Genomic DNA, 26,605 nt, shown 5'->3' on the forward strand with positions numbered 1-26,605 from the left:
AAGCTATGTCCAATAATGTGAGAAGTTGGAGCCTGAACCTTTAACCAAGCGGATTTGGCTTAAAGACCCATCTGCAGTGCGTAGGTCCTGAGAGCGGGCACGAAAGTGAAAGCGATGCTGGCAGTGGGTGAGCTCAGCGGAGGAAGACCAAATGCCCACATGACTATGGACACAAGAAGGAACTGCCGACGAGCGCTACACTACAGCAGACCTCCAGAATCTGCCATGTGTACACAGTCATCGAAGCTGACGCCGACAACAGTAACTGTGTGAAATGGACAAAAGTTGCACATTGACTGATATTAAACGATTCAAGTCGTCACCCCCCAGAAATGGAAGTGACTGGGGGTGCGGGCACGGACAAAACCATAATGTAAATACTGGTAATGCAGAAAATATTAGACATTGCAGACATCACGGACGCCGAGCTACTCCATGAAAGCTTAGACTCGATACAAGGCAATCTCGAAAAAGAAACACCTGGGGCAACCGGGAAGTCGCTCTGCGAGCAGAGCAGTATACAGCAAACCGACCTGCAAATGGATGGAACCACACATAATGCTTGTGTACTGAACAAAACCCTTGATACAAACAATTATGATACAAATGCCAGTAGAGACACAAAACAACGTGGACGCACACATGAAACAGCACTGATGCATAGAGAAGTCCAGGGCATGGCTCGTGACCAAAAATATGATCTTCAAAAGGCGCAAAATCAACTATTGCCCCCAAACTAATAAGGGCAATAAAGAACAAGAGGAAGAGATAGTTCCTCCACATGCCCAGAAACTGACTGGCCAAAGCGCCAGACGAAAACAGAGCGCAGACAGTGGAATAACCAGTGAGACAGCCCAGAACGGTACAGAGAAGGCACAACAACAATATAGAAGTAGGGGACACGTTTGAACCGGCAATTGCTTTGCCTCCGGAACCTCATCTAACGCACATGTACAGATGTGGCACCACGAGAAGGTTATCAGCACTTCAACACCAGTGCCATTGTCACCCTCACAAGGCCGAAACAAAGAAGCAACAAAAATGCAGCGAGCAATCCTTTGCTGAGGAAATGAGTATCATCTATGTACAAAGTTCATTGAAATCATACAAGGTGGAGTTGGAGCAAAAACACCAGCAAAAATGATATACGATAACCATGGAGGTAGTGAATACATGGAGAAGAGAAGCGTTTTGGGAAGAAAACGGGGGCACAGCAATGAAAAACACAGGCAGTACGCTGTGGAAAACAAGGAAGCGCAACTAGACCATGCCTCCCCGGCATCAATAGTAGGACTGCAAGAAGACGTCCCAAAAGATACACAAGACATAGAGGAAGGCCAAACTTGGAGAGAAAAAAACAAAGCAAACAGTATGAAAAAGGTGGAAAGAAAAACAAGGAGTGAATTAAGGCCCAGAACCAGGGAACAGCGGGAACAAAATCAATTACAGCATGAAGAGATTTTGGCTATCTCCTGAAAAGAATCATTCCCAGACAGAAAATACACATGGTCAGAGGAGACCAAATAAGATACACAGAAGACAACAAACCAAAAAAGCAACAGCACGCATCTCTCACTAGCAGCGGGTGTACAAATGCACAACAACGTAATGGCCACAATGACAATCTCGATGACCCCTTTTACAAAGCTCTACAAAACAGTGAACTAGAGTGTAAAAGATAACGCAACATTATTCACGATGATACACTCTAAATTAATTTACCTGGAGACATTCCCTGCAAAAGTACAAGGGAGACTAAATTATGAAGCTGAAAACACCGGGACATGGCAGAGAAGACTGTGATCTAGCAAGTGGAGAACACAGAGGCATAGCAACAATGATAACCACATTAGTATACACATCAAAATGGATAAGAAACCAGGTAAACAGGCTGGAGAGAGATTCAACTACAAATGTCTGTGAACAAGAATCAACAAAAAAGAAGACGAACAACAGATGGGATTACAGATAAACAACAACACTTTGATTCATGGCAGGATGCAGCAGAACCATGTGACCTTCAAGACCAAAGCCAACAAAGTCTGATCAATGGCACTTCAGAGGCACAAGAAGTACGAACACAAGGAAAGAAAACCCCAAAATACGCCACCTATCCGGTATTTCGGAGAACCACTTCTGCAGTAATAGACTAAACAGGTGCCAGACCAAAGAGGAAACAAAAGACTGAACAATAACCAGTCTCAAGAGAAAACCCAGAGGAAAGAAAACTAAAAAATATGACCCATTTAATCAAGTCAGAAGCTACAGGATCGCAAGCCTTCCTAAGAAATGTATCCAAACCCACATGAGAAACAAAAAAGCAAGGCGGAAGCACAGAACTGATCAAGAGAAAATAGAGGGTAAATGGCCCACAAATGGTAATATTAGAGCAATCTGAAACATTAGAGGTTTTATCAGACGAGGAACTAGAAATAAAGAACTGGACCTGATTGACGACATCTTGTACTATATTGAAGCAGGCAAAGAGTCAATTGGAGGACTGGTGACACAGCCAGAAGACGACCTAAAACCATCAACACGTCAACGAGAGAAAGGGTAGGTAGTTAACAGAAAGAGAAAGAAATATGGAGCAAAAGGTAATAACATACTCATTGGGCACTAAATGAATAGCCCCATTTTTAACGCTATCTCAAAGAAGGAAAATCAAGGACCAGGAAGATGCAAGAACCACAGATAAATGCAAAAAGGAAGGAGAAAAAACAAACAAAACAATGTACTTAACTGGAATCCAAAGAAACCAGGAACAGTGGGGAATGTGAGAACTGATGACCAGATTAAGTTCACAGCAGACAAATCGGGAGGAAAAGGCCCTCTCCAAGCACAGTTGGAGAACATATTTAGAGATCCAAATGCGGTAAACCTAAACTGTGGTAATGTAATTCATTTACTACATTCTTTGCCAGAAATGCGACACAACCTTAGATGACATTGCCATAGCAGAGTATCAATTCGAGGAAAGAGTAGACCGAGTAGTCCTTCAAATAAAATATACAAGAGCTGCTGGTCTGCTTATAAAGTAATCAAGTGAGCTGCTCGGGCGGGGCTTTGATCTAAGGGTATGTGAAGAAATTCAATACGATGCATTGGACTACAGAGAGAAACTCAAGGCAACAAAGAGAAAAGCCAGAAAAAGAGAAACATCAAGAGACAAAGCAATACAAAGAAGAAAAACAGGCGTCAATAAAAGTAACAATTGAAAACATAACACCAAATGGACGAGGAGTAGCGATAAGGAACTTGAAGGAAACGACTGGCCGAAGCATTAGCAAAAAACACAACAGAATAGGGAAAAAAGAAAGGTGCCCTGACATGCAGTAATATCTTGGAACACCAGAGGATTTAAGTACTTATTCACCGGAAAACTTAAAAGGAGCAGAGATAATCTGTCTGTAGGAGACCTGGCTACAAACATGCCCAATCAGTGAAGGATTTGACACTAGGATAAATCCGGCAGGAAAAGGACCCAGTGATAAACCCGTTGCATGTCTACTGATGATTAAAGATGACACCAGACTGAAAATAGCCAGTACCGGAAATCCAAATCCTTACACACAATGGTGTCTCTACTGAAATCCATTGACCAAGGATAAGACCATCCAACGTCCTAATGATGAATCTCTATTGGAATTCAAAATGGCTAACTTCCTAGACAGCATAGGGGAAATAGATAATGCACATAACACCTTGCTAAGACCTCGGATAAAAATCTGCGGCAACTTGAACATAAAATGCTTAACCCAATACAGAACTCCCAAACCAAATCATGACCGAAAAACAGAACGAACATCTTCAAATGACGTATGGTGGTCAAGTCTTATGCAGTCACAAATCCTCTGCTTAATGGGCAGACCCTAGGTGGCATACCAGGGAAAAAGACAAGGACCAACGGAATATATGCTTCAACGCTTGCATCAAGGAATCGTCTTCAAAAAGTAAAGAGCCTGGAAGTACTAGATTAACAAAGCAGTGATCATAGACCACTGAAACTAATGTGGGAAGTCAGTAACGGGGGAAATAAAACCACAAAAGCACCAATCGACTGAAAATAAGAACATGTGACGTAGAAGGAATTATGAGAAAATAACTTGAGCTAGTGGAAAATGGAACAAGTGACAGTGCATAGGAGCCGCTACTGGCAGAATTACAGAGAAGTCAAAACTGGTATGAAACGCCATCTACTGCACCCGAAACACACATGTAGCAAAACAGTAGTAGAAAACAAAGACGCTACGAAGAGACCTAAAGCTAGATGAGAGACCATACAGACTCAACCGAGGTCGAAATAAAAAAGGGAGTAAAATTAAGGAAACAACAATATAAAAATTGGTGGATTGGATTCAAGAAAAAACAGGAGCAAGGTGATCATGCTGAAATCCATGAAAAATAAGATATCAAGACATCTGGACCACATCAACAGCATATTATTGAATCAACAAAGCTGTATGAGCAATGCAGTTTCAGAGGCAAGTTGGATAGAATGTTTTTCAAAGTTATTTAGAACAATCAATACAGAAGTCCCAACAAGAGAGCCAGGAAAAGTAAAAACCTGTAACTTGGAAATCCCTGCTAACGAGATAAGAGCAATGATAAAGAAAATGATCCTAAAGCAAAATCCAGATGCTTGGGCAGGATTCCTGGAAATACTGCATAAAAACATCATCAAATCTAAAAAATTACCCTCCTCATGAACGACTGGAATAATTGTCCCAATATTCAAAAAAGGCCCAAGAGATCCAGCCAATTACAGGCCAATAGCTCTACTAGACGTGGCGCCCAAAATCTTGGCTTCAAATCTGTGAATAAGACTATCAAAATGAGAGGAGGATGCAAACATAATTGACTCAAGACACAGGCTTTACCAAAAGTACTGGGACTGAATTGGAATTTATTCATATTATCCCAATTAAAACCGCAAGCAATAAGAGCGAAAAGTAAGCTATTCTTTGCATTCATCGACTGAAACAAGTGTGCAATGGGGTCAATGGGCAAAAGCTATGGGACAAATTTTGAATATGAAATGCCCAGAGGACATACTAGAAGTGATTGAAGCATTTCATAAGAATACAACCATGAAAGTACGGTTAAAGAGGGAACACTATCTGGATGAATAAAAACCAAAAAAGGTGTTAAACAAGGGTGCCCATTAACTGCAGCGCTTTTAAAATTATGCTTGGCAGACCTACCAGAAGCCACAAGTGACACCAAACTCTAACCACCGACCTTCAACAACTGTAAAATAGCAATGGTCTACACCAACGATTTGGTTGTGATAGACCCAACTCAGATTGGTCTACAACATAGTCTGAACAATGCACAACAATTCATGGAAGATAACAACCTAAAAATAAACGGTGAAAAATCAAGAATTCTGACGATTGGAAACAGAAACTGGACATCGCAGAAGCTTCAAATGGGAAATGGGTGGAAAAGAGCAAAAACAGTGGATACAATAAGATACTTGGGAACCCTGTATGACATATGCGTAGTGGAAAAGTTCTGGGAAGAGGACTTGGAGCACAAGGTGACAGCATTAGCAGCACAAGGTGGAATCGTACATGCACGCTATGGAAAATTCACTTTGACACTGCTGCAAATTTTCTATCAACAAAAAGTTGTACCTAGTGTAACATATGGAGGAGAAGACATTCTGAACCTACACTGAAAAATATGGTCAAAATTGGAAAGCAAGTTTTGGAAAAGTGTTCTGAAATTTCCAAAATGTCTTCCAATGGTAGCTATAAGAGTGGAGCTTGGTCTACAATCTCTCCAATCAATTATAGTATGGACATCATTAACTCTCATTAGGAAAATTATGCAAGACAAACCAGCAGATACCTATACATTTCTAAAAACTGAGGGAATAGGAAAAGGCTCAGTACTGCTATCAAGTTGGTAACAGAATTGTGAGAAGCAGCTGGATCAAATAGACTCGTCATTAATTTTTAATCCCGATGGAGTGAAAGGAAAACTGAAACGCCTCAATTTGGATCAACACACAGGAACAAAAACTGAAATATAAAAAGTATGCAAAATACAGCAAAAGGAAGAGAAACGAAATTCCAAAATACTTAGTTTCCAAGTAGATATCATAGAGACCAGTTACTGCAAATTAGACTTATGTATAAAACAAACGACTACCTATGGACAACAGGAAAGAGGGTCATTAACAAAGGAGAATGTAGATTCTGTAAATATCAAGAACAATCGGAAACAGTGAGACATCTGATGCGGCATGTGAAGCCCTGACAGAAATAAGAACTCTATTCCTGGAGAAATACGTAACAAAAAGAGCCGAATGACGGTGGCTACAATTCCTTACAGGAGAAAAGAAAGGACTGACTTGTGTCGGAATTATTTTCCTAGACAAAGTCATGAAGATCATAGATGAAAACACGCAGGGAGAGTACATGAGTTACTGAAGAAAAAGCACATTTAGTGCACCAGTGTAAATTCAAAGGGAACTCTTAACTATCATAAGAAATTGAGGAAATGAATGTTACAAGTTTGTAAGAAAACTACGTACGGATAGTTTTGCTGCTGATTTTGCATCACAATGGGTAAAAGGACCCGCTTCAAGCCAAGGGGACCATTTCCTATATCGATACATATTCTATTTTGTATTTTATTGGTTATTTGTAAGGCGCGCCTATACAACATGGTGCCACAAGATAAAGTGTGGGGGGAAACGAGGAATAACGGTCCTACTAGGCCTTGACATTCGGATCGTGCAAGTGCAGAACAAGGGACAGACTGGGAGGGAGGGCGAGGGAAGTGCCAGACTGCGCAAAAACAACATATGGACAAGGGGCAAGAGGCGGGTGTAAGTGCTAAGGGGAGGACATAGGGCAAGTGCCAGGGATTGCAGGGGTGAGGTCAAGTGTTTGGGGGGCCTGGGGACCTGTAGTACTCGGAGGGATGGCAAGGTAGATGTGGAGACTGCAGAAGCATTGGAGAGTTCCTTGCAGGTTTTGAACAGTTCACCAGAGTTGTTAGTGTCCCCAGAGCTGTGGACTTGGATATGAGCCCTCTTCTTGGAGGCCAGTTTGTCAGAGGAGGCGTCTGATGCCAGCCACTTCCTCTCCGCTGCTCTCATTTTAGAGAGGCTAGTTTGGAGTCATACCAGGTATTGCGCTTGGAGGCAGGCTTCATTAGGATACTCCTAAGCAGAGCAAGGATACCCAGGGTGTTGGTGATGGAGAGGTGGAGATTAGCAAGATCAGTCAGTGTGGCAGTAGTGTGCAGGGGGAATGAAAGTGGTGGCAAAAGCAGCATCTGACTATGGCTTCATTGGTAGAATGATAGAGGAGGAGACAGGCAGTGCAGGTAGAGGCTTAGCATGGGGACCTATGAAATCCAGATGAGCAGACAGGAGGGAATGCAGGCCTTGCAAATGCTTAAATCCCACTAGACCTGCAGGGCGAGTTCTTTAATTTACATACTTGACATAGAGAAATGCACTCGCCCCAAGGTGACGGGTGACAAAAAAAATATCGATCGGTGCTTTTTGTAAAATGGTGCATGTCACCATAGGCATACTTCATATTTGGTGCATTGCTACTAAGTATGCACAGTGACATTTGCATTTGCCATTTACTGCAAACAAAGTGGGTTTGCAGTAAATGGAAAATCCCCATGAGAGTATCATGCAAATGTTACTTGCTTCATAAAAACTACTCGCCAATGCTAGTGGGCTAGTAGATTTTGCAAGTCCTGGAATGGTCAGAGGGGTGTAGTGAGTGTTGGATATAAGAATGTCAGAGAGCATCCATGTCCAGCAGAGTGCATCAGACTGGAGTCGATATGCAAATTGTGAAAGGGCCCAGATGGGTGAGGCAATGCTGCTTTCACCGTTTTGTGTCTTGCAGTATATTGTTACATTGCACAATTGGTTAGGAACACTGATTCGCCCTCCTTTGAATTGAGAACAAACCACTCTTGTCTTAAATCTGAAGCTCCATACTCCTTTGATGTATTTGTAGGATCATGCAGCTGCTCTAGGGAAACTGTCGGTAGCTCCAATGGCATAACTGGTTTTCCTGTAATACTCTTGGCTCCATACAAGGTTAGTGGGTGACAAAACGCACCCTCACCTATTCTACATCTCTTCATGTTGGGGGGCGCATCCCTGAAACTCTGTTATTTGTATTAGAGGCAGGGCGTTATAGGGTCTCTCTACTTGATTTGTGGGTACCACTACCATTTCCACTATCTCGGGCATGTATAATTCTTCTTTTGCTGCAAAATCTGCTACACTATTACTGTGTGATGTTATGCCTGTTCCATTAGTGTGGGCGGCACCTTTTGCCATTGCTACTGCTGCAGGGCTTCGATTAATCTGGATAATAATTGAGCATGCCGTACTGGTGTACTGTCAGACTTTTTAAAAAAAACCCTCCTTTTCCATCGGACAGTCCCAAATGTACTGTTGAGGTGACACACGCAGAATTTGAATAAATTGTGTGTCTGGATGGAGCCATTAACTCTGCTGCTTGTGCAGAATGAGCCACTATTTCAAATTCCCCATATTGAACAAAAAAGAAACTAGGTGACACCACCTTGTAGTTTTTGACGCTTCTCAGTTGGCTCAGTGGGACTGAGTATCCAAAAAATGATTTATCATTTCACTTACACATTGCTTTTCCTGATTCTCGGTTAAATTAAAGTTTCATTTTTCAAAATAATTCAAACTAAAGAAATATGTAAAAATTGTAGGTAATGTTTTCATTCACATTCCTATTTTGTGGATACACAATATTGTTTCTAAAGGCAGAAAAAAAATGTACAGTGGTTTAACACTTGCATTTTAGCCTATGCATTTCGGTGTGTTTACACCATCTTCAGGGCTATGCAAACTCATTCCACTGTCTGTGCTGCTCTGTATCTTAAAAATATGTAACCCGTATCCTGATACATACATAAGATGCAGTAACCCTTGTAGTTCTCTTCTCATTACGCAAACCGAGGGATATGGCTCCAGGCTAAAGTTTGACAGATTTATATTTTGAACATCTGGAAACATATCAATTCTAAAGAAAATATGAACTATACATGTGGTGCCCACCTCTACTCTCTCCAAAATTGTTTTGCACTAAACTCCCCATCTTCCCATTTTATCACTGCTGCTCCTGTGTTCCTTAAACCAGTATTCTGATTTCTCTAATGACCTGTCCAATTAACTATCGCTTCCCCCTCCCCCCCCCTCAAGTGCATCTGCCTCAAAATGTGGTAAATCGTCATAGACATCGGTGTATAGTTGGTACGGGATCTCCCTTCTCCACAGGTTCTGCAAGAAATGTAGCTGGGTTGACAATGCAGCATCTTGCAATTTTAATGAAGGAATTTGACAAATACCTCGTAGCCTGCGCACACAGTTGCGAGTGTGGATTTTGGTTTGCAAAGGCAGCTGCTGCCAATGCTTGTTTGCATGGGAAATGTCCTTCCATTACTGGGTCTAAATAACCACTGTAAAACGCCAGAATTTAGTGCCCCATTGTTTTCTGAGTGAGGACAGCCATCATCACATAACGATTAGAATGAGAAGAAAATGTTTTGTAAACTGGCATTGCAAGCACTGGGGCAGTGCTAATGACATGTTTAAGTTCAGTGAATGCTTTTGTCATCTCTACTGATCAGATGATAATCTTTTTCCTGCTTTTGTGCCCCTTTTAATCCTTGCAATTGCACAGCCCTAGAAACTGTTGCGTTTAATTTATTGTAGTTGATTGTATTGCTTCTGTTGTCTTGCCTACTTACTACCTCTTCTCCGCTAATAGTATCAGGAGCATCACTGAATCTTTTGTGCGTGCGTTTTTCTGTGATGCTGCACACCAAGATGCCATCAACCTATTGTGTCACTTCACTTTCTTCCCTAGGTCTATTTGTAGCACTCTGTTAAACATAATGGGTGGAGTCACAGTACTCCTGAGGTAAATGGGTATGCTAGAGTCGTTGGTAGTTGTAAGAAAATGTGGTCAAATATTGTGCGTCTGGGTACACTGGTATGGTAAAAGAAAGCATTTTTTAGATCGAATACTGTAAAATACATTGCACTTGTGGGTATGTTGCATACATTGTTGCAGGATTAGGAACTATTGGTAAATCTGCTTCCACTATATTATTTAGAGGGGTGCAAATCTTGTAAATCTCAAAGCCCCTCTTTTTGCCTTTTTCACATAGTAAACGGGCATGTTGCATGACGTTACTGATGGTACTTTAATGCCTTGCTGCAATGGTATCGTATAGTCCCTCATCTGCTTCTCTGGACACAGGTTACTGGATCACTTAGGGAATTAAAGCTTCTTGTTTTATTTTTTCTGCCCCTACACCTTTTAAAAGACACACATCATGGGGGTTACTGGTCCATACTTTAGGCTCTCTTCCCTATGATCCACTATTAACTGGTGTGGTATACACACTTCAAACATTGCCTTGCTGTCAAACGTAGTGTTGTATCGATACACAAGACAAAGCACCATTCAATACCCTGCTCGTCTAATCATGTAGTTTTACTGCTGCTTCCTTAATTATCGCTGCTTCTGGATGCACTCTGATTGTCCCATGTGCAATTAGGAAGTGTTGGTCTGAATAAAATAAATTGGTTGATGAGCGCAATACCTTGTGCTCTTTTCTAGGCACCCATCCCAGTATTGCCTGTACTCCATAAATAAATAATTCTGGGTCTAATTGCGTACCTCGCAAAACGTTTTGGCCACAAAATGCTTATAACACTGCCTTTGTTTGTGCATAGAGTGTACCTGGAGTGGAACACACTATTCAATTTTAATTTTCAGTAAATGAGATGATCCTGTTAATTTGCTCATGATGTCCCTGCCCAATATGTTCACTGGCATGTTTCGTGAATATAACAAAAGTGCGTTTTGGCTCTACTGTTATGGGTCATTTTGTAAAACGAAGTGTGTCAATTATGTAGAAAGATCAAAGTAAACAATCACACTGCGCCACAACAGACAACTATAAAGTACAGTTGTACAGTATTTAATTGTTATTATTCTGGTCAGCCTGACCCGTGTTTCGAGCTTGGCTCTTTCTCTGAGGCCAATTCTTGTGTATATGCTGTACCGGACACAATTAAATTAATAACACAACTATATATTGAGTCTCTTCTTTCTCTAACTCATTTTCTGCTTATTGCAATTCCGCATTATTTGTCAAACTGCCTTTCGACAACAAAGTTTGCCGAAAGTCAGTTTTCGACAAATAATGCCTTCTTCCAGAGATCATCTGCTTGCTCTCCCAGTAGGGAGACAGACAAACTCTTCATGTTGCCCACAGCTACTCCTACAGTCTGTTTTTCTATGCCTTATAGCCACAAACCCATTCATGCCATGCGTGATCGTAAACAATTCATTAAATTGTCCTAATCAATTTGTGGCCATGGAACAGTCTGTGATACTCCTGGACCCTTCTGTAATAAAGGAAATTGTGTACCTCTTTTCTTTTGTACCAATATATTTCCCTTTCTCTTCCCTTTTGCTACAAATACCTGCCCTGGTATTCTTCCAAGCCAGGGCCTATTAATAGCCTACCTCTGTTCCGCCCTCTGGGGTTCCTCAAGTTCGACCTCATCCATCGCATTGTCTCCACCCAAATGTACATGCTCCCAACTTTCTCCAATATCCCTAAATCCTAGTCAACAATCACTGCGCAACTGTGCGTTTGACCACTCGCCCCATTCCTCTACCGTCTGTTCATCATTTATGCAAGGATACTGAATTGTCTAATGTAAACAATCTGTCCTGCCCTCCAATTGTCTGTAGTTCACACTACCCCACTTCCTTCTCCTTGTCCTGCTCTTGCCAATTTTGCCTGTTTCCTTTTAATTGCACTTCTAAATCTCGCTGTGGGTTTCTTGTTGCATCTTTAGGTGGGGCTTGCTCTTTTTATTTTCCTCCCTGGGGGTACACATTTGGGATTTCTGTAGCCTGTTACATTCTGCAAGGGAGAGTGTCCACATACCATCTGTGGGTGCAGGGACCCATACAGAGGAGGGGCAGTGGGCTGGGTGTGTACGTCACCTCCTTTTCATTTCCATTTTCGCAGCCCTCTTCCTAAAGTATTTAGTTTCCAAATGGATTGTGTCCTCCAATGTATTCCACATCTTTGACATGTAATGTCCACACCTGTGTACTTTGGATGTTATAAATGGGACGCACGGTGCCCGTAGCCTCAGTTCTGTTTTTTCTGCAAACGTGTTTGTTTCGGCGACTCGGCATGCCTCATGTATTCCTCGTGAATGTCTTGTTCTTTGACCCCTCTGACTCTGCGGTCTGGCTTCAAGACTTGCCGGGACTGCAAGTCGAAAATGTCGATTACCGACCTGCATCGCATTTGTTTGTGGTGCTTGGGTGAGAGTCACGACACCAACGACTGTTCCAAATGCCAGTCGCTAACTGCTAAGGGCTTGTGGGAGCGTAGGGGAAAGCTTCAGGTAGGTAGGGATTCTAAACCCAGCAATTCCTGTACGTCTAGGTCCAAGGGTATGTCCACCGATGATTTGAGGGGCGACTCTCCACGTCGGAAGGAATCCCGGGTCACTTGATCCCCAAGTGGTTCTTGCCATTCGCCGTCCTTGTCTCAGCATTCTAGGAAGCACCGTCACCGGTCACCTTCCCCGTCCTCAGAGGATGAAGCCGCGAGGAAAGTGGCTTGTCCGACAAAGTCCTCAACTCCGGAGGAATGGGCTGACTTCAGGGAGCAGATGTTGGTGATTTTTCAATCACAGGGCACAGTGCCGTCCGCGCCTTCTGACAAAGCTGGCAAGGAACGGTCTCGATCCGTGGCTTGTGTGCCTTCGGGCTCGGGTCCTTGGCACGCTCCTCATCGGTAACCTTCGAGGTCCCATTCAGACAAGGCTCAGGATGGTCGCAAGAGACGTGCTTCCAGGTCTCGGTCCTCGTTGCCCGTGAGACTGCAAAAACCTGCTAATCGCTCGAGGTCGACTGTCTGATACAGACGTCAAAGCTTGTCGGCATCGGCGCCTTTGGGGCCTTTTGGCTGAAATTTGCTGTCAGAGGTTTCTGGTACTGTGGAACTTCCAAGGGAGGCTACTTCCAAGTCTGTAAGGCTTGTTATGGACTCCACACCCTCAGCTGTTCCGAGACAGGATGTTTACCTCCCTCTGGATGACATCTATGAGAAGGAGGAGAGGTCAGATTTATATATTGACACTGTTGAGCCTGATGTGGTGCCTGTCTTTTCAGGGGATAGCCAGTTGGAAGACTTAAGACAATTTCTTCATGATTCTGGTGGCTTGGACACTTCTCCTGAGGTGCAATTTGGCAGGCTTCAGCCTGGGGCTCGTGCTGAGTCGTCAAAAAGGAGACTTATGACTAGAGTAACTGAATACCTTGGTTGGTCCAGTCCTCCTGAAGCTTTTATTCAGGATGACCTAACAGATATTTTGGATCGGGGTCTGTCCTCTGACCCGGTGTTGCCGTTTCATTTGCTCTTGCAGAGAATAGTGACGGCTGCTTAGCAAACCCCGGAATCTCTTCCGGCAGTTAACAAATCGTTAACTAAAAAATACTACTCTTCCGGTAGCGACCCCAGCTACCTTTCATCTCACCCACTCCCGAGAGTTTGGTGGTTCAGGCGGCTACGGCCACCTTGAGGCAGGCGGCGTTCCCTACCATCCCTCCTGATAGGGACAACAAATACTTTGAAGGTTGGGCATGCAAGGTGTTTTCTGCGGGGAGTATGGCGCTAAAATCAGCCAACTTCACTTGTGCCTTGGCAAGATTTTCACACACTCTGTGGAACTGTTGCTCTTGCGGCTGAGCACATTCCCGAAGGGGAAGAAAGGGATGGGTTCCTTGCTCTCGTGCAAGATGGCAAGGATGCCATGTGTGAGCCTCTTCAGTCGGGTTTGGACACGACCGACGGCGTTAGCCGGTCCAGTGCTGCAAGCACCGTTATACGCAGATTTACGTGGTTGTGGAAGTTGGGTTTTGCCCCGGATGTGCAAGCCTGTCGTTTGAACATGCCCTTTGATGGCACGCGTTTGTTTGGCAGCAAGGCTGACCTCAATAGCTGCAGCAAAATATTTAAGCGCAGCAGTGCATCAACCTCTGCCTTTTCGCCCTAAGGGACAGCAGTGGAGGGGATGTTCTTTTCGCTACTACTCCTTTGGTAGAACAAGAGGAGCTGCCAGTCTTGGGGGGTCAGCGTAAAAGTACCTGTGATGGTTGGGGGAAATGGAGGTGCCAAAGCCACTCAGGCAGCTGCCTCTTTGCCTTGAGGCGCTGCCACAGCTGCTCCAAGAGTCATCCGGTCATGTCCCATGGTTCGCCGGTTGGGGGCAGACTGTCTCAGCATCTCAAAGAATGGCGAGCTATTACTTTGGATGCGTGGGTTCTGGATACAATCGCCCATGGCTACTGCCTTCCCTTCCTAGAGCAGCCTCACGACAATCCACCGAGGAATCTTTGAAGCTTCCAGATCAGCTCCTTGTGCAGGAAATCTTGACCCTGCTAGAGAAAGGCGCTATAGAACTGGTGCCTGTATCCGAGAGGAACAAAGGATGCTATTCCCCTTATTTTTTGATCCCAAAGCAAGACTGGGGATTAAGACCCATCCTGGACTTGCGTTGGTTGAACAAACTTCTCAGGAAGGACAAGTTGAAGATGGTCACTCTTTCTCAAGTCCTTCAGGCCCTTCAACTTCAGGATCGGTTGGTGTGTCTGGACCTACAGGATGCTTACTTTCATGTGTCGATTCATCTCAAATACAGAAAGTGCTTGAGGTATGCGGGTGGTGACTCGCACTTTCAGTTTCGGGTCCTGCAATTCGGATTGACCTCTGCCCTGAGGGTCTTCACCAAACTAATGGTGGTGGTGGCAGCGTATCGCAGACGAGGGGGGGATTCACGTCTACCCCTACCTGGATGACTGGCTGATCAGTGTGCGTTCTCCCAAGCAAGTATTGGATCACCTCGGTCTAACCTGCCCTCCCTCCACAGGCTGGGCTTATCACTCAATTTCAGGAAGTTGCATCTGACACCGTTCCAACAGCTCCAGTACATCATGCCTGTGTTGGACACGTCCTTGGGGGAAGTGCTTGTCTCCCAAGGTGAGGGCTCATCACATTGTGCAGATGGTGGACAAGTTTGAACATGCCCAGTCTCTCCCAGCTTTCAAATTCTTAAGGTTGCTCTGCCTCATGGCATCCTGCATTTTTCCAGTGCCAGAGGGCAGGCTGAGCTTGAGATCCCTGCAATGGGTTCTCAATATGCAGTGGTCGCAGTTCTCAGGCAAGATGTTGGATCCCGTGCAGATTCCACTCTCGTTCTCCCAGGATCTTTTGTGGTGGGCCAACGAGGGGAACCTGATGAAGGGTGAGCGGTTTTGGCAACTATGGCCGGAGATGACTGTAGTGACAGACGCTTCCCTCGCAGGATGGGGGAGCTTATGCCGACGACTTGACCGCCAGCAGTCGTTGGTTTCTGTCGGAGTCCAAACTCCACATAACCCTGTTAGAGCTGAGGGCCATCAGGCTGGCCCTGAAGGCTTTTCTGCAGTCTGTGCGGGGAAGAGTGTCCTGATCATGACAGACAACACAGTGGCCATGCATTTCCTCAACAAAAAAGGGGAGGAGGTAGGGTCACTCCCGTTGTGCAGAGAAATGATGCAGCTCTGGTTTTGGGCAATCCAGCAGAGAATTTCGCTCTCAGCAGTTCATCGGGCCAGAGAGGCAATGTGGCGGCAGACACTCTGAGCAGGCAGAGTACGATCTCTCATGAGTGGGAGTTGGCTCAGGAAGTCGTCGCCCTTTGGGGAAACCCCACAAGTGGATCTCTTCGCCACCAGTGTCAACCGAAAGTGCAATATTCTGCTCAACGGAATTTCCTCCAAGAGGAGCCTTAGGAGACACATTCGTAGTGGATTAGTCATTGAGCCTCAGAACAGGTTTGTCCCTGGCCTAGCTTCAAAGGACATTTGCTTTTTAGGAACAGGTTCTGCCTTCCCCTAAGGGGTCCAGCCCCTTGGAAACTATGAATGGACCAAGAGGAAAAAAGAATGTAACATGTTCATCAGACTCTGTGGGAGTGCTTCAAGCTGATACAATACATTCTGGGACTTTTGAAGCAGCACCTCCCCTCAACTTCAACTGAGGAGCTTCAAAGGCAAATACATGGCCCCCACAGGAATAGTGCCTGACATTTGCTTGGGGTTGTAAGAATGCCCTTATTTGCAAGACAATGCTGGCCATTTGGGGGCAAAAGACTGTTCTGAATTAATAAACTTTGGACATTTATTTCTGTAACCGGACAACACAGTAATGCAAAGGTTTAACAGTTTAAATATGATTTTGAGGGCATTAAAACAAGACATTGTAGCTTTCCCTAGGATGTAGGGGACGCAAAGAGCAGCAAAGGGTAAATCATGGGAAAGGTATGCATGGTGGAACGTTAAAAATGAATGCAAACATGCTCTATGATAATATGTACACGTATAAAGTTATAGAATTGTAGGGGAAATATTTCCCACCAAAAATGGCAAAAAATCCTTAGAAGGATGAAACAATGTCATACAGACCTGGGAGTTGAAATGTCATGCTCTGTGTGGAATATGCCATTTGCCTATTTGATTTGTAAAAGTGCCACAACTGTAAAAAAGTGTTATGTCCTGACTGATTTTTGGCAAAAATGACTGTGGGATAGCTCTGTGTCTCATAAAAACACACCCCATAAAACTGAGTCCCGTCCTTCAGTCCAATCTGCTTCTAATTAGGAGGCGACATACATAGGCTGACCTATCCGGTTGTTAGAGGCATGTCCAGCCAAAGCCGGCCCCATTGTATAATCCTGTTTTATAAAAGGGGGAATCCCACAGAGACAAGACACTTCTGAATATACCAGCGCTTGCATATCCTGATATTCCATATTCATACTGCCAGATTCCAGATCTCACTGCCAGGCCAGAGCATAGCTCACCCTATCCAGGCAGGACCACTGATCCAAAAAGAATCCCCACTGAAAATCCCAATAACTCAGGGAGAAAGGGGGAGAAGCTGTGGTACCCTTTTTGAGCATGTCCTGTGACCAGACCAGCTTCTTGCCCCACTGCCAGCATGCCAGCTGTACCCTTGCTAGCCTTTAACCTGACAGGCCAAGCTTTTTCCTTCTAGGAGAGCCCTGCCGCGGTGACCAGAAATTGCCTTGGTGTCCAGAAACCCTGGTTGGCTGTCCCAAATCCCCAACTCAAGTGCTGATGTATCGCCCCACCCCATAGCAACACAGCATACCCCATCTTGATATCTTGTCTTTGTTCCTCTCTCTAAGTAATCCCATCAATACCCTGATAACTTGTTTAAAACTGTCAATTCTCTGTGCATCCTGTCCTTGATTTCCTAGTGATAGCACCATTCTTCCACACATTTCCGTCATTTGTAAATCCTTAGTAATATTTTGATTAAATTAATTCTCCCTAAAAAGAGGCACACTGTGTACAGGGTTACAACTGTAGCGTAACTTTTCTTTTCACGGGTGGCGTTTTTCTTTTCTAGCCACTAATTCTAGTTTAAGTGAAACTTGTCCTTTCCAATCCGATTTTTCTCTAACTTTTATTTTTAAAACCTAATTTACTTTCCCCTTGAGAATCTCATCCTGTTATTAAGTTAGTCACTCTTTCACTTGCATATTATCCCTGTGCATCTGTCATCAGCATGAAAACCGCATTCCAATTCTGTCTATTTCACCCGTTTTTCAAACTGTTTTGACATTTAAACCAGTGAAAGTAAGAAAATGTAATTCCATGCGTGTGATTTGGCTGCACTGTATTGTCACTTTAAAGTGGATTGTCTGAACTGTATGCCCGTTAATATCTTGCCTTGTAGTTTGCTAGTGTTCTTGCATGTCTGAAACTGTTATAATTCATATTTACCTCATTTATTTGACCACACATGTAAATTATTGACCAATTCCAAGTGTTATTTATGCAATTGCAAAGGGCAATTTTGAGTCCGATTTTGCCTCTCATTTCGTGGGGGAAGGGCGAATTGTAATTCTGTTTGCAGCCTAGTATACCTGACTGCTTGCTGCTCCTTTCTATCCACTCAGAATCCGATTAATAGGGGTTTGAGTGAGCATTGCAGGGGGAAATCTTAACTTGGGTGCTATCTACCCAAACAGTAAAATCGCTCCCATTCATTTGTGCTTTCGATATGTTATAGTAGGTCAAATTAAGTGTATTCTATCATTGTTGAGTGCAATTATCACCCCATTGGTGATTGCTGCCCAATATTACATTTGTATGATTTTCTTTGAATTTGAAATAAATATTGTATTACCACCCATCGACCTGGTTCATGGTCCATTGTGACCCGGGGTATTGGTAAAATGGAGTGTGAAATGGGTTGGGTGCCAGCTCAATCCGAATTCTAGGAAATAAAGCAAAAGTATTTTAATTGTGCGCTACCTCATAGGCTAAGGGCAAGAGTCCTGGTCTGGTGTGTGATGTCCAATTAGAATCCTTAACAGATTGGGGGCTTGTGTAGGGATTTTAGACAAGTGTTGCCGTCCGTGATAGCTTAACAAAGCAGGCTAACCTTCAACGTAGTGATACTTTTTGTGGCTAGAAAGCTGTGTTGCACTGTAGACAGCACATCCCCAAAACATAAACCTTAAGTACCAGGCCTGTGTGTGTAACTCTAAAGCAAAATCAACCCCAAACTAGACAAAAAGCAGCAGAATACAGTTTACCTTTATAGAAATAAATTAATAAAGAAATAACACTTTCCAAAATGAGCACAGTAGAGATAAACATGGCTAGACAGCACCTTCTGCACAAGTTATTGGTCGGGGGAATGGGCAGAGCAAGATGAGGAAGTATGGCTAGAAGAGATGATGCAACAGGTCACTGCCGTGGACATGGATACGTGGCTGGACGGTGGCCTATTACATCAAGCTTTGAGCGAGTTGTACATGACTCCGGAAATTAAAGAGGAGCAGATTTAAAATTGTCAGAATCACAGCCTACATGTATCTCCATATGGGAGTGATGCAGGCAAAACATGAAGAAAACAGAACCCTTGCGCAAAACCAGTCTGGGCTCTTAAACCAAATCCACTAATTTAAATTCAGTTTGGAAGAAAAATTGAAAACGAGCCAAGATTCTGAGGTAGAATCTGGAAATTACATTAAACAGCTAAAAGAGGACTTGGCTGCACAACAGAATAATTCAGACCAAGAGGCCCAATTAGATACATTGAATGGGGAGTGTCAGGAAAAGGTTGACCATCTGGACTGAAGCTGAATCGACAAATAAAATATAACAGAGTCTGCGCCGAGCAGATAGTTACTTTACAAAATCAGATCAATGAGTTGGAAGAGGAGAATAACAAATTAGTAAGAACTCCACCTCCAGACAAACTTTGATCAAGAACACCAGAAACTAAATAATATCAAGCAACAAAGGGATGACCTGGCTGAACAGAGGGGCGCCCTGCATCAGGAAAAAGATGCCCTATGTCAGAAAGTGTGTAACCTAAAAACGGAACTACAGAAAATAGTTAGGCCTCCAGAAACTAAATTAACTAAAAGTAGAATACATAAAGTTATTGGAGCACACCAGACTAGTAGGTGCTATGGGAGAGAACAGCCAAACTAAAATTACGCAAACTCAGGAGATGAATCTCCTGCAACAAACATTGTCTGTGTTCCCAAACCATACAGGCAGCACAAAAAGACAATAAGGCCCTCTGTGAGGAGAACAATGGACTCTATAATCAGGTGGCAGCTCAAGAGCAGGTCAGAGGCCAGTAAAGCCCTGATAGCCAAGCAAAAGGCTCAGACCTTTGCCTACTATCTGTCATGATGCCTACCCCCGGAGCACCAGGCCAGGCCCAGCACCCCCGGGAGCAGGCATCACGCCCCCGGGTAAAAGCCCAGCGGCCCTTTATTAGGGGCTCTTTGGACTCTGTCCTGGACCCGTTGGCGCCAGGCTCATGTTGGACATCAGTCCTGGCGCCGTAGGCGCCAGGCTCATAAAGGGGCGTGTTTGGTGCACTTACCTGAAGCAGACCATGCTGCACGCTCACCTGATGCAGACCATGCTGCATGAAGAACCAAGCCAAATGAGGCTTAGGAGGGACTATTTTTCTGAAGGAACTATTTTGTTACTTGGGTGGGGCTGTGGAAGAATACTCACCTGGAACTTCTTCCAAGGCTATTTAAGCCACACCCGGACAGCCTCACGTGCTTTGCGTTGTTCTGCATCCCAGCAGCTGAACGCTCACCGTGTCTGCTCCTGCACCTGGACTCCAGCCACGCCCGCCTCGAACACCTGTAAGGGAATAAGAGAAGAGAAAGGTGAAAACCAAGAACTATTTCAACCTTCTTACCTGCATCCGGAATCTTCACGCCAGCATTCCAGAAGGAAGACTTCCATTTAAAAGCACTGCGTTGCTCGCTGCAGTGCCGCGCTTCACTCACCTGTTCCCGAGACGCCGCCCGGCTCCATCGCGACTCTCAGTGCCGGTCGCCACATCTCTGCACCGCACCTAAGGAGAGAAGAAGAGACAAAAGGTGATCAAGGGAACACAAGAGGAAAGCCGGATTTTCAGCCATATTACTTACCGGCTATTCTTGGTGAGCCATTCCACATCTCGGGTCGGCGCCACATCTCTGGCAGGTACTGCACCCCGGCCCCTATGGGGAAAAGACAAAAGACATTACTGGGGAATTATAAAGACATTTAGAGGGGTCGCTCTCATCACTGACTCACCTGATTTTACCCCGGAAATTTAACCCTTCAACGCATCGCCTTTGTTCTGCACCTGAAATAAAGGACAGAAAAAGACAACATAAAAGGAGGCTCACACTTGAACTTTTGCATCTTCATACTTGCGGCGTATCGCTCAGTAAAGTCAAGTGGATTTGCCAGCGCCATTCTGAAAACCAGTGAAGTAACTGGACGAACGCGCGCCCCTGCACCAGAAGCAGGATGGAGAGTTCATCCTTCCAAACCATAAGGTGAGCTTAAACTGGGGGTTTTGGAGGAAGTCAGAGGAGAAAAAAGGGGGAAAGGGGGGAGCAAGCACATTATTCAGCAGACAGTTAATCCCCTTTCTCATCTGCAGAAGGATATTCCTACGGGCCAGACAAGCAAGATTTGGGGGTCCTGTTCAATCGGTGGTCCGAATTCTGCGCATCACACTTTAAGAGGCCACAGCAACCCAGACCAGACCAGCGCCTCCGTGGGAGCCAGGTGAGCGTTACACTATCAAGAGGTAGGGGCTGAGAAGTAGAAACTAGGGAGCTCAGAAAAAGAGTATGCTAGATTAAATCCAAACTGGAGGGACACCAAACAAGTACAGAGGGACAGGTCAACCCCTGATCACTGTGATGCCCATGTACTAAGCACCTCAAACTCAAGGCACTGCTGACTTCATGTCTACCGGGTCACATGAGCCAGAAACCATGAGGCAGTCAGAATTAAATAGGCCTAGCATGATGGAGCTGACTGGCCAGCGCCCCTTAGAAATTGATGGGCGGGCGTCCCTGTATAAATTCAAAAATATCATGGCTGATGCCTCTGACCTGCAAGCCTCCTATGAGGAGAATGTCAGGGAATGAGACCTACAGAAGCACTATCTCCAAGGGGACCATTTGGTTCAAATTGCAGAGAAACAGCATACAATGAGGCACCAAAAGAGCATTCTGAAGACCTCCACCCAATCGGGGCAGTCGGGGGATCCTCCACCAACATTGGAAGCAGGGAGGAGTCAAAAGACTACTCTCCTGTGTGCCACAGGGGAGATGAAACTAGGCCCCACCATTCTGCGAGCCCCTTGCAAGCTCACAGAATCAGAGAGCGCCTAGAAGATCAGGATGGGACCTCAAGCAGTAGCGGCTCTGAGTCTAAGGGCTAGTAGACTCAGGTGAAGCGGCACAAGAAGGCAAATAAACTAAAGAGTTCAGAAAGACCCCATTAGGCAGATCAAGGCCAATAGGAATTTCATAACACTGTACCACAAAAACGCAAAATATTCTGTCTCAGAGCATCTGGAACTCTATGAACAAATGATGGACAAGTTTCACATCAAAGATAGCCAGAACTGCATAGATTATGCCAAATGGACGTTCTCTACAGATATTCCAGCTTCTCTGCTGCACTGGAAGATCAAAACCATCCAAAATGGTCCAGCCTATAAGGCGGCCATCTTGAAACACTTTTCCGCCCACAGAAACACCTGGAGGCTTGCAAAACGGCCTACAATTTACAATGCGGAGAAGATCAGGCCCCAAGGGAATTTGTGCAGGAGCTAAAACGCGCCTTTGCCAAACTATCAGGCGGATGCGCACTGATTCCCGAGAATTTATAACCACTTGTTTTCATGCACTCCCAAAATACATAATGACCCAGCTGGTGAGGGATTTTCATGATAAAAGAACCCTGGACTGGGTAATGGAGCAGGCTACCGGGATCTATGAGGTCAAAAACTTGCAGAAAATAAAAACATTAAAAAAACCAAACCAACACCCCCGCTGCTGTTAAGATGGCCTACGTGAAGGTTGCCCTCTTTTTAGACCTAGAAATGTGGGGACCTAACAATCAACAATCCCAAAATCAGCCAAATCGGAGGCATACAAGGGTATCTGATCAAACAGCAACAGGTGGTAGTCAGGGAGGTAACCCCACCAATGGGACCCCTAACTCTCCTGATTACATAAGTCCCAGATACAAGGGCAACCAACCTATCGGGGTATATATGGACTTGCCCAGCTCAAGGGGGGGATCCAACCAGGTGAGTACTGCCCCAAAAAACTTCCCTCACGAGGGCAGTAATCCCCCAAATCAAGGGTTAAGTTTCTTTCCCTGGTACCTACCAAACCCAACCTGCAGGACAACCCACCTTTCTTTCCCTGGTTTCAGGAGTCCAGATAACCCAATCCGGGAGAGGGGAAGCCAGGGTGTAGGGTTACCAAAATCCCCAATACCCAGGGTATTCTGGGAGAAGGGATAGTTACCCTTCCCGAGAATCACCTAGGTATGAACAAAGACCCACGTACCAGCTGGAATGGGTTTCCCAACTGGAGCGCCAGGTCCCGAACCTCATGCAAGATCGAAGCCGCATGTTGAGGGCTCAGCAGAAGCCTCATGTGAACAAACCAAGGGTCTGGCACCCCAGAACAATGACTGGGAGAGAACCTCGACAACTCACCAGTTCCAGAGGAGGATGCACGGGAGGAAGGGGTGGGGGGTGTAAAGCCCTAGAGGAAGCTTCCTTCCTCACCCGTGAAAAGCCCCTGGACACGCTGGAACCGTAAAATCTCCTGTCCCCATAAATCTGCAACCCAGAGAACAGAGGGTGGGTAGGAGAAATAAAGACATCAAAAAGGCACATTTTCTGGTGGAAGTTGGTGTGCTCCAATTTTGAAGGGGAAGAATTCTGGGAAAAGAATCTTCTCCAGGGACGGGGTGGAATTCCTCCCAAAGAAAAATGGGTCCCAAGAGATCTGAATGGAGACTGCGTGCGTGGGTGTAGGGACTGATTCAGTCACCCATCCCTGAACCCCTGAATTGTCATCCTGGAAAAAGATAGTAATGGAGGAATCCTCCCCACAAATTGGTTCTAGTGACTGCCACCAGGTAAGAGGGGGCAGCACAGAGCTAAGGGCAATGCGGGATTTCAAAATCCCACCTATTTCAGGATGCCAAATTTTTGTTAGATTGCCAGACTCCGGCACAGAAAAATGTCCAAAACCCCACTGTGTTGGAGTCCAAAATAAAGAAATTGACCACCCAGCTTGCCCAAAATGCCCATTGCCTTTGCCCACTTGAGGAGAAGGAGGGGAGATTCTATGCCCCTGTTCGAGTGCAAGGGCAATGTGCACTTTCAGCACTGTTGGATACTGGATCCCAAGCCATTCTTCTGTCAAAAAGGGCCTTTGAGCAGCTTAATTCAGGAAGGGGGGGGGAGACACCAGATCCCTCCCGCCCCTCTTCCTGGACAACTCCAGAACTTTGACGGGAATGAAATTGCTGTCGAGGGGACTGCGGATCTGGAAATAAAAATTGGGCGACATAAGGTGAAACGACCGGTTATAGTCTTGACTCCAGAAGGAGCCTCCTGTCTCTTAGGAAATGACATGCTTCGCAGGTTGTCTCCCTTAATAGACTGTGTGAACAAGGTCCTCTGGACTCAGACTAACTGGCCAATAAAATGAAAACAGAGTATCAACCATGTTAGTTTAAATGGCACATTCCACATGGTTGAACACAAGTCTGATCATATTGAGTTTCATTTCTAGAATAATCAAGTACCTGACGTGACAAATTTCTCTAGGACAACAAACTGGTGATGGGAACTCTTCTCCATTCCTGAAAATAAACCTTCATTTCAGTTTCAAGTGGCATTCCACACTGGAAGGAAATACTTTGAAATTTTATACCAATTCACAATCTGAAAATCCAAACTCTATAGTCAAAAGTGTCAAAAGCAGCTCAAAGTTTAGCTGACATTCAGAATATTAGGGAACAGCCGTTCCTCCCTATTCAGATAAATGAGTGAAAGGAGTCTGTTCTTGTCAGTGTGTGCCTGAACAACGGAAAGAGCTTCATCAGTGAAGCCATGTTCAGAAAGCTCCCAAAAGATCCAACCATTCCCACATTTAAATTGATCGATAAGTGGGAAATGGGCTTGGATACTCCCAATTCCAAACATCTCCTGCCTAGCAGGTGTATGCTCAAAATTTCTATAGGTGATAAAAGCATAGATCATAATTGTTGGGTGGTGCGAGATGTCCCTGCTGCATTCTATTTAGGCAGTGACATTCTCAGTCGGTTTGCAATTAATTTGCACCTTATAAATTACAAGGCCTGGTCCCGACTAGGGAGCAATGCCACAGGCTTTTTTTTCGGAGAAACCTTTTCTGTCAGCCCAATTGCTGCAGTATGTGGTTGAAGTTAAAGTTGGAGAGGTGGTCACCATCCCAGGATGGACCCGACAACTCCCACTTGAATTAAAAATGGAGAGCAGAAACTGCAAAATACTGACGCTTATGTCAATCTCAATGCCCATCTCCAGCAGCAGGGGTTGGGGTTAAACCCAAAACCATTAGTCAATGTAGAACACAACACCATTCCAATATTAATGGATAAGAGCGACCCTAGGAGTATCACTCTGGGCGCAGGCACCATTATTGGAATGGCCGTTGATGACTGACATTATTTCATGGATCTAGGAAATGAACTGATAGGCATAAATCCCCAATGACTGCTATGCCAATGCCAGTGACCGTAACATACCATCAGACAGGCTCTTCACCCGGCAAGGGTGGAATTTCCTGGTGTACTCTTCATGCCCTTACGGTGAGGAAGAGGTGACCTGTGATATCGGGCAGGATAAGGTGATCTTCCAGGTCCATAATGACAGCCTCTCCTACCTAAAACCATCTGTCCAGGTCAATACCCTAACCAGAGATCTCCCCACACAATTGGAGGAGGCCGCTGAGATATCAATACCTGAAGTCTTTCCAGGCTTCAGGCAAAGGGTTGAAGAGCTTTTCAACCACACTGATGCCTGTGAGACTGAGGAGCAAAAGTTGAAACAGGTTTTCTTAGATTTCCAAGATATCTTTCCTGTGGACTCGTACCACTGTGGTCGCACCGAGATTTATACTACCACAATTCCCACGGACACTGGAATGACTCCTGTTTGTGAGGCAAAATCGCTTGCCTCTCACATCTGTGGAGTCCCTGACAGGAATAATCAAAAATCTAGAGTCCCGTGGGATAATTCATCCAGTCCACAGCACCTTTAATAATCTGGTGCTGGGGATTTTAAAACCAAATGGCCAATGGAGACTTTGCGCAGACCTTAGGGAGCTGAATGAACGGATCCACATGTCTCGATTGCCTCTTTCCTACATTGACCAAGGGCTGGCCCAGAACCAGGGGTCCAGCTATACACTGCTATTGACCTGACAAATGGACCGTGCCCGTCAGTAGGACCAATGCAAGGTGGACTTTACCTTCGGGGGCAGCAGTACACGTGGACCCAGACTCCCTTCGGATACATAAACTCTGGCAGCAAATTCAACATCTTCTTACATAAGGCCATACCCGACTTGAGTGAAAGGGGTAACCTGGCCTATGCGGATGATGTCTTGATTAAAAGCTCAACTGTGGAGGACCACATAGCAGAAATCTGTTATATTCCGACCCAGTTGAGGGTTGCCAGAGCAAAACCTCCAGAAGGCATAGTGGTACAGGACCCGTGTCAACTTCTGGGACACGAAATAACTCCCGAGGGTCTTTGTCCCCAGGAGAAGAAAGTGGAAGCACTACTAAAACTAAAAGACCCCACAACTCTGCATGAGCTAAGAAATCTCCTTGGACTGACTAATTACAGTAGGAAGTTCATTGAGTATTATTAAGAGGTCACAAGACCACTGATCCCATCTGTTTAAGGGCGGGGTAAAGTGGGAGTGGGGTCCAGAACAAGCCAAGGCAGTAAAGCAACTTAAGAAGTCTCTCACAAGTGACATGTCTAGCTTACCCTGTCAAAAACAAGTTCTTCTTGGATGCAGGTTTCTCGAATACATGCTTGACAGTGGTATTAT

The 26,605-nt window shown here is 44.9% G+C and overlaps 1 long non-coding RNA gene across 1 annotated transcript in view; it reads left to right on the plus strand.

Moving 5' to 3' along the window:
* The window catches only part of LOC138525878 (uncharacterized), a 291,896-nt gene that overhangs the window by 143,566 nt on the left and 121,725 nt on the right, over window positions 1-26,605 (plus strand). The window lies entirely within an intron of this gene.

The sequence above is a fragment of the Ambystoma mexicanum genome, chromosome 7p (assembly GCF_040938575.1).
Source record: "Ambystoma mexicanum isolate Mex_15411 chromosome 7p, UKY_AmexF1_1, whole genome shotgun sequence".
NCBI lineage: Eukaryota > Metazoa > Chordata > Amphibia > Caudata > Ambystomatidae > Ambystoma > Ambystoma mexicanum.